Here is a 10,617-nt window from a genome sequence, read left to right on the forward strand (position 1 = left end):
GAACAGGGATCTGGGTTTTCTGTTTGCTGCAGAAAAATATAGATTTCCCTTTGAAACGGGAAACCACTGGTTTCCTCTTGCAGGCTGGCAGAGTTCCAGCCTGTAACAAGCTGCTTGGGGCTGGGGAGAGCCAGGGGACGGGGGGACCATAGGAGGCAGGGCCAGGCTCTCCTCCCCATCCTCATCTGGGCTGGGACTTGGATAGCACCTCCCAAGTTCCTTTCATTTTTGCAAGTGGGGCTGGGAGCTTGGGGTTTGCGGTGGCAGCTGCATGGGTGCCCAAGAGCAGAAAGGGCATGGGGTGGGCATGAGGCATGGTGGGCTGTGCTCCCCATGGGAGCTGCTGCTGCCAGCACTGTGCATGTGCAAACACACATGGCACTGGCTGGCAATACAGCTCCAGCAGCTGCATGCAGGTACGTATATGGGATTGGGATGGGGAAGGGGAGGGAAGGCAGATTGGAGGACTAGGGCTTGGGGAACTGTCCCTGTGCCATCAGGGCCAGGGGCCAAGCTCTGGGAAGCCCAAATGAGCCCTCTACCCTCAGCTCCTCCCCATCCCCCAATGGCACAGGGGTGGTCCAGGCAGGCCAGAGCTTGGTGCATGGTCCCAATGGTGCAGGGTTGGTCTGGGCCAGAGGCCAAGCTCTGGCGAGTCCAGACCAGACCTGCTTCATTGGGGCAAGGGGGAAAGCTACACACACACACACACACACACACCATCCCACACCCCCAACCCCTGCCCCACACCCCTCCTTTTCCTAACACACCCCCTTCATCCCCCCACCTGTCTGGTGCAAGGGGAGAGCTGCTGCTGGGAAGGAGTGAGTGGGGGCAGGTAGGGGCTGCAGGTCAAGCATGAGGAGCACTGGCAGAGGTGGGGGGTGAGGGGGGTGGCAGCTGTGGCTCAGGAATGAGGGGCAATAGCATAGGCAGGGCACCAGCATGTCGGGGCTGCTCAGCACCACAAAGCAGTGGGGAGGACAGCAGCAGTTTGGACCCACGTCCTGGTGCAGGGGGGGGAGCTGCTGCCAGGAAGGAGTGGCTGCGGGGGAAGCAGGGGCTGCGGACTTGGGAGTGAGGGACACCAGCATATCAGGGCTGGTCTGCACCACAAAGCAGTGGAGGGAGTGGGCTGAACGACAACCACAGCTGGACCCACATCCTTGTGAGTGATCGTGGCAGGGGGAGCTCTGATTTTCCACAATAAAAAAAACCAAAATCAAATGCCTAAATATATAGGTATTTAGAATTAATTTTATTCGAATGCTTGAGGCACCGATAGGCTTCCAAATTGCTTGAAAACTGAAAATATATCAATAAAACATTGTGTTCAACTGATACCTATATATACACATACACATATATGTAATATTAGTGGCATTTCATTTTAATTACAGAAAAACAGACTTTTTTGGGGGGGGTTAAAATGGGGGAATTTGGGATTTTTTAAATAGAGAAGACTAGGATCCCTGGTCATGAGAAACATCAATATATCTAACTGTGTGGTGGTGCAGACTGGGCTCTGGAGGTTTGATACTGAAATTGCACCTTATTTGAAGAGCAAGTAAGTAAAATGCTACCGAGAGTCATAGATGGTAGTGATTAAGAGGAACTGCAAATGTTAGCGTAGATGGAGAAACAAAGGCAAGCAACATCAGAAGCATGGTAAAAAATAAGAGATAAAAATATTCTATTTTCTGTGCAAGCAGACTACAAAACACTCTTGAGACTTCATCCATTAGCAGTAACTGAGGCCCCAGGGGAGTGGTTCTCAACCTTTTTGAGTTTGAGACACCCCTAACTGGACCTGAGGCATCCCTTCATAACAGTGACACAGTGAAACAGGTAGCATGATCCTGGCCCAGACTCAGTCGCCTTCTATTACCAGAACAACTCAAGTCTTTGTATCCCAGTGATGGTGGGTTCAGGTTTCACCGCCATGTGCTGTACCGCTTCTGCCTGCAGCGTCAGAGTAATCTATTATTTTTACTTTCTCTCTTTCACACCTTGCTTTCACCCCAAAGCACGTCAAGGAGACATCACCACCTGCTTTCATAGCATTTCAAAACGATGTTTAGCACAGATTATGCATTAGTCAAACACCATTTACTGCTCTGTGCGGGGATAACTGGGCGAAATCTAATAGTCTGTGATATTCAGGAGATCAGACTAGATGATCTAATGGTCCCCTTCTGGCTTTAAGGTCTATGAACAACTTTGAAACTCGATCCTTCAGAGTTTTAATTTCAGAGCATTCTTTGTAAATGCTGAAGGGGGGAAGGAGGGAGGAATTCCTGGGAAATTGCCTCCTCCTCTACAATACTTTGCGCCTAAGAAACACAAACTTCTTTCAGAAAACAAAACCCGAGTTCCAGACCTACACTGCAAAAATGTTATCTCCCTTTATGTCTTCACTCTGCCCGCATGGCAATGATTAAAACATTTTTATTGCTATTACACAGGGTTCTAAGATATTTCAATTAAATGTATTATGAAAATTGATTTTTAAAAGACACGGCAGCTCAGGTTTATGTTTTTGTCACTTATACCTTGCCATTACTTTTTGGGTGAGCACACTGGCAGAGAGCAACTCCCTTTATTCGTCCAAGGTAGACTGCAGGATGCTCTTTCACTTGATCTAGCTTCTGTTGGTGCAATTCCCTCGAATTCAACTGGATTCTTCTTTATTTGCACCAATGTAACTAAGAGAAGAATTGGATTCATTGGCCAACGGTATCAACCTGGGCGCCTAAAGTTCCTAAACCCATTTTGAGCATGTGAATAGAAGCAGCTGAATTGTCAGAGGTGAGCAGCATCTTTTTGAGTGCCTTCTGGGACCACATCTTCCGCACCCTATCATCTTCTGGTGCTTGAAACTACTGTTAAAAGCTGTCAGAGTTTTTGTGCCACACACTGAATATTATTCCAGATTGCTTAATTATGTAAATGCAAGCATCTACATCGCCTTGCCTGATACTGCTTGAAAACGATATATTTGATCAATCAACTACTTCAGAGGTTGAGGGTAAACGCGGTTCTAGAAAGGGACATAACACCCAAGGCATCTATGTCAGGTCCGTCTAAACAGAATCCTTTGGAGGCCTTTTTTAGGCTTTTTGATTTTATTTTATTTCATTAAAAGATTGCAAATCAAAGGGGGGTGGGGGGGAGGGGGGAAGACAAGGAAGGGGATAAAAAAAATCAAATAAGGCTAGGCCACTCCAAACAATATCATTAAATTACTGAACATCATGTTTCTAGTATACATATTGATTGGTGAACAATAAACTGGATCCACTCTGTTTCAAGCTATTCTATATGAAACATTTTGCAAACTGAATGCACCTGCCTCTGTTTCCCAGAAGAAACTGCTTTGGTGCAAGGTGCTTCCATCCCAGGATTGGGGGTTTTTCTTGTTTGTTGGGTAATAGTACTGGGAATTGGGGAAGGTTGTTGGTTGCTGCTAAGAGTGATCTTGTGCAAACTCCAACCTGGCTTTCTGTGACTAAAAAAACCCCAAAAAACAAACAAACAAACAAAACCTCCCAAAAAACTAGAGGTCTCTGCAATCTACAACAGCCCAAGTTGTTCTTTAGAGATCACTCTTTCATCCAGATGCTTCCTTCTGAAATATAGTGCATAGAAAAAGAAACAAAACCAAGAGGCAAGAAAAAAAAAAAAGTCCCTGAAACCAGAGGAAGGAGGGAATTCTCTTCCAGTAAACGCCTCTTGGATATGGCGAGGCGAGCACATGTAGTCAGATGGGAGCTGACACAAGGAATTGCCACACGACATGCTACCCTTTAAAAGTCAAGGCATTCTGCATGAAAGTCCGTGAAGAAAAACAATCTTCTTGGAACCGGTCGGACAACACGGACACAGCAAGTCTCGTGGTCCAGCGGAGAAGTAAAAGGGGATTCTAAGAATAACATGTAGCAAGCAAGTAGGGGTGTGTGAAGCAGGCCCTATTTGATTTGGATTCGGCCCGAATCCGGGACAGTGATTTGATTCGTTGATTTGGATCACTGTCCCTGATTTGATTTGGCCGAATCCAAATCTGAAGATTTCATGCTGATTCAGAGAATCAGCGATTCCGACACAGACACAGCTTTACAAGTTTTTTCTATATACCTTGAGGCAGCAGGCATGGCTTATGATTACTGCAATGCTGAGGCACATGGGGCATCCCACAGGAGCACAGGGGGGGCCCTCCACGTGCTTAGCAGCAAACCCAGAAGTGAACCCGACGTACTTCCAGTCCACTTCCAGGTCTGCCAGGGAGAGTGCCAAGAGGCCCCCCCACACTCCCTTGGCTCAGCCATCGGCTGCAGGGGGACCCCAGGGGCCCCGCCAGACCCAGGAGGCACCAGCTGCCTTGTCGGCGGGGCACAGAGGGACCCCCCCGCACACTTCCCGGCAGACCACTTCCGGGGCTGCTGCCGAGCGCGCTGGGAAGCCCCCTGTGCTCCTGTGGGACGCTCCATGCGCTCCAGCATCACAGCGTTCACGAGCCGCGTGCTACCTCGAGGTATGTAGAAAAAACATTTAAAGCTGTGTCTATGTCCGAATCGCCGAATCTTTCCGAATCTCTCTGAATTGATTCGGAGGGTTCTGATTCGATTCAGAGAGATTAAAGGGTCCTCTGATTCAATTTGGAGATTCAGCCACCGAATTGAGCCGAATCCAATCGGGGACCAAAGCTTCGCACAGCCCTACAAGCAAGCTCTCCTCATCTGTGCCTTGACTTTGATACTCTCCAGGACTGTGGAGATGGACAGTCACAAACCCTTCTTCTACTGTTTCCTTGTGGGAATATTTAAGTCATTTTCCACCTTCAATAGGCCTGTCTGTACTGAGACCCAAATCTAGATTTGGGCCATCCTCATAAGTAAATAAGTTGGGAGCCAAAGAAATAAAATGGGAGGTACTTTCTCTTGCTCCCACATGCCCCAACATAGCTGTAGAGCCCCGTGATTGCCGTTTCAGCACTGTAACTTCATTAGTGCCCTAAACACAATTCATCCAGTGCTGCCTTTTGTACCTACATCACTTGTCTGCAAGAACCCATTTTAGTACCACCAAATCCTGCTTTTCCTTCCTTCCCAGCCTCAAACACTAGAACAGCTTGGATATCAAAAAGAAATCCCTGCAGACAGTCTTTTTTCATTTAGATTTCACTGCCTTTAAGACAATTGCCTCTGTATGCAATTTGGCTTTGTCCGTGAACAATGAATTGCAGCTGGAGCTTTCAGAAGGTCCAAAGGGAAGCGGTCACCCAGTTTTCACCGACTTTCCACGCAGTATCTAACTCCCTTAGGCGCTTCTGAAAAAAATCCAAGTTACTGTGCAGACATATCTGAACAGCTGAGTTATGCATTGGCTTTTATCTCCATGCATCTTATCTGCTTGTTTATAAGCCCTAATTTGTAATGTCCCACCCAGATGACATTGTTCGGGAGGAGATTCTGCTTGCATCTTCCACAAATGTGAAAACACACCAGACTTCTTGAACAACAACCCCCCCCCCCCCCGGGGACACCCAAACCCCCCCCACCCCCCCCCCCCCCCCCCCCCGGGACAGCCTAGACCCAGCTAATATAAATCATAATGTGTTGCTGATATTATCAGTTATGCAAATATAAACAGGTGAGGCAATGGCACTAACTTTGTATATACAAACAGAATCAACAGCACCAACATTGAATATGCTTTTCAGCTTTGTTCAAAATGGGTTGCAAAATAGGTCATCATTGTAGTACGCAAATTGAGAGGTGCTGTGAATTCGTGTGCGAACACGTTGCTTCAGAAGACCGAGAAAAAGCAAAGCAAAGCCCTTTCAGTAACACTTACCCCAGCTACTAACAATAAAAAAAATATGTAACTGGGTTTGGTTTTAAATAATAATTCCAGCCAGGTTGTCTGTAATTTGCTCAGCCTGCAGAAAAAAACAGAACAAACCGGGGCTGCAAAGGTATCTGAACGAATGACGCTGCAGTGATTCTATCCAGGATTGGTCAATATTCTTCCAGTTTGATGAAGCCTGTATAATTTCACAATTTTTTTTGTATTTATCCAGAGCATGATGAAGAGCTCGTTGTTACAGTCCTAAAGCAGGCAGAACTCTCATTGCAACTCTGGGCATATTGGATGCAATCTAGCCCCCCTCCTCCCCCCAGTGAAGTCGCCAAAAGTCCTAAAATGCGTTTTGAGCTCTGGTAGTGATTTCTCAAAAGTCTTGCAAGGTGCAAAGAACCTCATGCAGAAAGCCCTCAGCACCTTGTGAGAACAAGCCCGCGCCTTGTTACATTGAACCTTTGCCGAAAACCCAGTTCTCCTGCCACTGCAGTCATTGGCACTCCCCTGGAAATCAATGAAAGTCTATTTCTCAGTCTCAGTGGGCATGGGGCTGGGTCCACAAGGATGAAACACCCCAGCCCCCCATCTATTAGCGAATGCACCACTCTTTTTAGCAGCAACAGATTTGTTGAGCTGATTCTGAATGCTAGTGCTAATGGAATAGCATAAGCATTAGCTTAGCAGCTGATCATGCAATTGGTTCCACTGGCATGTAACAGCATCTGTGTGAAGCCCCATTGTAATCAGTTGGGCTCCACATGGGCTCGGGGTACCACGCTATCAAAGCTGATTGCTTACAGAATTCCTGATTTGGCAAAGCTAAAAATTACCTTATATAAAATCAATAACTTGGCAATTATTTTGCATGCCTTGCTCGTAAGTTCTTAATGTGGCAAACTTGTCGGAGTTAAATATTCACCTACTATTCATTTCACGGAATGAAATTATTCCCAGTACACATTAACCGAGACAATTACTGAAACATCAAGATCAGATTAGTTACTGTATGTTGAAAAGAAAAGAAATCATTGCTGCAGCAAATTGCAGAAGTGTTAAAGGCTCAAAAGGTTGCTCAACTAGTAGACAATTTTAAGTAAAGCTAATAAAACATGGTCACTTCATTATTCATTCATGACAAAAAACTGTGTTCAGACAGTATGGTTCAGCTACAATTCTGTTTAGAAGCCAGTCTATAATATCCTGCCTTTTGTTGATGGCTCCTGTGATCTCCATTATACATCTGTTTTATGTAGCAAACCTTTTAGTGCACCGAGGACGTGATCCAAAGCACCCTGAAATCAGGGAAGAAAGTTTCAATGACTTCAATAGGCTTTGAAGCACGAATCAAGATTGGAGCCTTGGCACAAACTCTTCCAATCTTGCAGAGAACCGCATGCTGAAAACACCTTGTAGGGAAGAATTGGCATGTTGTTCCACTGAACCTGTACAACAAGTCTAGTTCTGCTCCCAGTGAAATCAATGACAAAATTCTCCTTGACTTTTTATTTGGAAGACTGTAGGACCAGGACTAAGCCTCAGCGAAGATTTGGCATCTGTTCCCAACTCCAGTGCTGACTTGCATCTTGGATATCCCTGGGTAAGTCATTTGATTCCTGTGCGCCTCATTCACACGGCATGCACAAGAGGGGTTAACATTTACACGGGCCGTTGCAAAGTGCCGTGACAGCAACAGTGCTGTGCCAAAGCTGCTAGGGACTTAAGTGGGTGCTTCACAGGGGCCTGAATCCCTCCAGTGGTCTCAGATTTTCAGAGCTGCTCCATTCACATTAAAATTGAACAGGCGTCCAAATCAAGCAGGCAACTTTGAAAACCTCAGGAGCGGTAATCACACCTCTAGGTCTTTCCCCCTGCTATTAAACTTCCTCCTTTGTATCCACTTAGTCATTCCTGTTATTTTTCCACCACACACCTCTGTGCCTCTTTCTATTCAGAGGCCTTCTAGCAATTTTATCCGATTTGTCAGGTGCCACGCTAGCAAGTAAACAAATAAATAAAGGTCAGGGTAGCTCCTTGAAGGAAGAAAAGAGTTTCTGCTAGGAAGTTTCTGCTTTATAATCTTACCGACTCTGCACTGCATCTTCCTCTCATGGTCTCACTTTCCCTGTCAGACTGTTCTTGCCATTTAAAATTTAATCGCATGAACATTTCACCTTTTCTTTCGCTCTCATGGACAATGACTATAATTAGAGTCCTTTTGTTTTCCGATACCATTTTATAGCTCATTAGCATTATGATTTTTTGTTTTGATCCCTTTCTTTTAATTCTCTCTGCTTTTTTTCCCCCTTTACATGTATTCAGAATGCTTAAAAAAAAAACAAACCCTCTTAATTACAAAAAAATATCTAAATAGTTCAAGGGTGATTATTTATGGTTTATGCAAATGCCCAAAAGGCCATTTATGAAACATTTTACACGTGAAGCAATGGCCTGCACCATCTTTAGTCAGGGACGGTCTTAGTGTTCTCCATACTTGGTGCTGTATGAATACGGGTCCCCGAGACTAACGTAATCCCAAATTAAAAATGAGGACTAGTGACAAGGGATTTCAGAAGGCACAAGGCTGGCAGGAGCAGGCTTTTTGAAGTCATAAATAAGAATTCTGATTCAGGCTGTATTCTTTGCATCTGAATACTTTAGTTGAAAATACAGAATGATGGACTGCCTTGTGGAAAGCCTAGCTGCCGAAGCCACCTTGGGACTCTCAGCCCAAGTGAGAAAAGGAAGACAGAGCTGTATGCTCCTTGTATAACAGCAGTGCAGGCATGCCTCTGTAGGGGAAGACTCTTCATGACATGGAGGAAAAGAGGCACTTCCAATAGAGATTACTGGCCCCCTCCATAGCAAAGCACATTGCCCAAGGGTGTCAGCAGGTCCTTGCATTAGTACATAGGACAGGCCACATCCTGACCCTTTATTTTTATTTCTTTTGGAGTGTCAGGAAAAATAAAGAAATGCCCATGCAACATTTCTGAGAGCCCTGATAATCTGAATATAATCTGATAATCTGAATAATAACCTGAACATTTCTGAGAGCCCTGAGCCTTGATCAGTCCTACAAAGTGATGGCCACCCTGCAGCATCAACACTAAATGCACATAAATTAGCTTTCCCAGCCAGTCAGCCTTGCACATAATCCCCATCACGTCATTCACCTCACTTAGTAGTAGTAGCTCCACCTAAGCATGCCACCCCAAATCATCTCCAGGAGCATACGCACATTCATCCTCCCTGCCCTAAACTATCTAAAAAATGCCTTTCATTGTATGCTTTTTTCATACAATGCTTCATTGTATGCTTTGGCAAAACACTAGATTTGGGTTCAACATGGAACCAGAAATACAGAATCCCTCTCCGCACCGCCATAAAACATTGTCCTACTTCGAGATTTCCAAGGATGCCATTTAGAAATAGCATAACAGGTTGCAAAAAAAGCTGTGCTTTTCTTGGAATGTCTCCTAAACAGCAATTGAGAAATGTTAGGCACACTTCAAGTATTAAATACCTTTCTTGAACATCTTAACTTATTAGGGCTTTATTATTTCAGCCAACTGTAAAATCAGAACATGACTCTGTTGCCTGACTGAATGTTATCTTGTCAAGATCCCAATTTGTTGACTGTGGGTTTTTTCCCCCCATTTGCTCTCAGTTTATCCTCAATTCTCTTTTCATTTCCTTTCATATTGATTTTGCCATTTTCCCTTCTACTTTTCACATTTCACACACTTGCATTTTAGTGATGTCTCTTCTCCCATTCCCATATTTGTATTTAATATGTGCATTTGTCTCCATACTTAAACATGTGCCCAAGACGCCGTATTAGTTCAGCAGAAGTCCTTTGGTCTTTTGTTTTTATAGTCGGGCTCACATAATGGTATTCTTTCTGGCAACTGAGTGATGGGACCACCTTTAGTCTAAATAAATCAAAAATAGGAAAACATAATACAGGGTTTCCTGTGATATTACCATGTGCTTGAAGATTGGGTTGACATTTATCAGGTAGCAGAGTAATGTTAGGCTTTTGGCAGAAAGCTTTATTTTCCTCTTTTATGGTAATGTGTTAATGTAAGGGAGGTACAAATAACCTCTCTACAGTACCGCTATGGCTGGATTCAGAAGCCGCGTTGTACATCCAGTAAGCACAGCTCAAGGGGGCAGCTCAGAGGGAGTGGGGAGCCCGTTTGATTTTTGGTTTCTATGGAGGCTGGTGATATTGTTGTGGGCCTGAGAGCGAAGCAGACGCACAATGTTTTTCACGCTGGCCCTCTCCCATGATCGACTATGGGCTGCTCCGAATAAATCCCGAGGCACCAGAGAAGTCTCAAAGCAACTTAGACTTCAGGGACTCTCCTTCCTCTCCTCTTTTATGCCTATTTCCACCCCTGGCCCCCGTTCTATACTGGGGCTCACGATGAGACCAAACAATGTAATGATTCCCCCAGATGGCTAAAGGGCGATTACAGCTTTTTCACAACCCAGCCGTGGTGCACAGGGATCACAGCAGGAAAGAAACACTAGCTCCCATGGCTCAGTGTTACTGTTAGCCACTCTTTTTATGCTTGGCACAATAGATTTTGTCATCATTGTTGAAAGTCCCTCAATATGAGGATGACTATCTTCCAGAAAATAGGAAAGTCATAGGTGACTGAGGAGGCCAGTCTGAGATTTTCATGTTCAACCACAGACACGGCAGTCCTGGGAGGAAGGAATGGATCCTGGTGAGGTCAGGTTACAGCTCTT

This window comes from Alligator sinensis, unplaced genomic scaffold, assembly GCF_000455745.1.
Source record: "Alligator sinensis unplaced genomic scaffold, ASM45574v1 scaffold1291_1, whole genome shotgun sequence".
NCBI classification, from domain to species: Eukaryota; Metazoa; Chordata; order Crocodylia; family Alligatoridae; genus Alligator; species Alligator sinensis.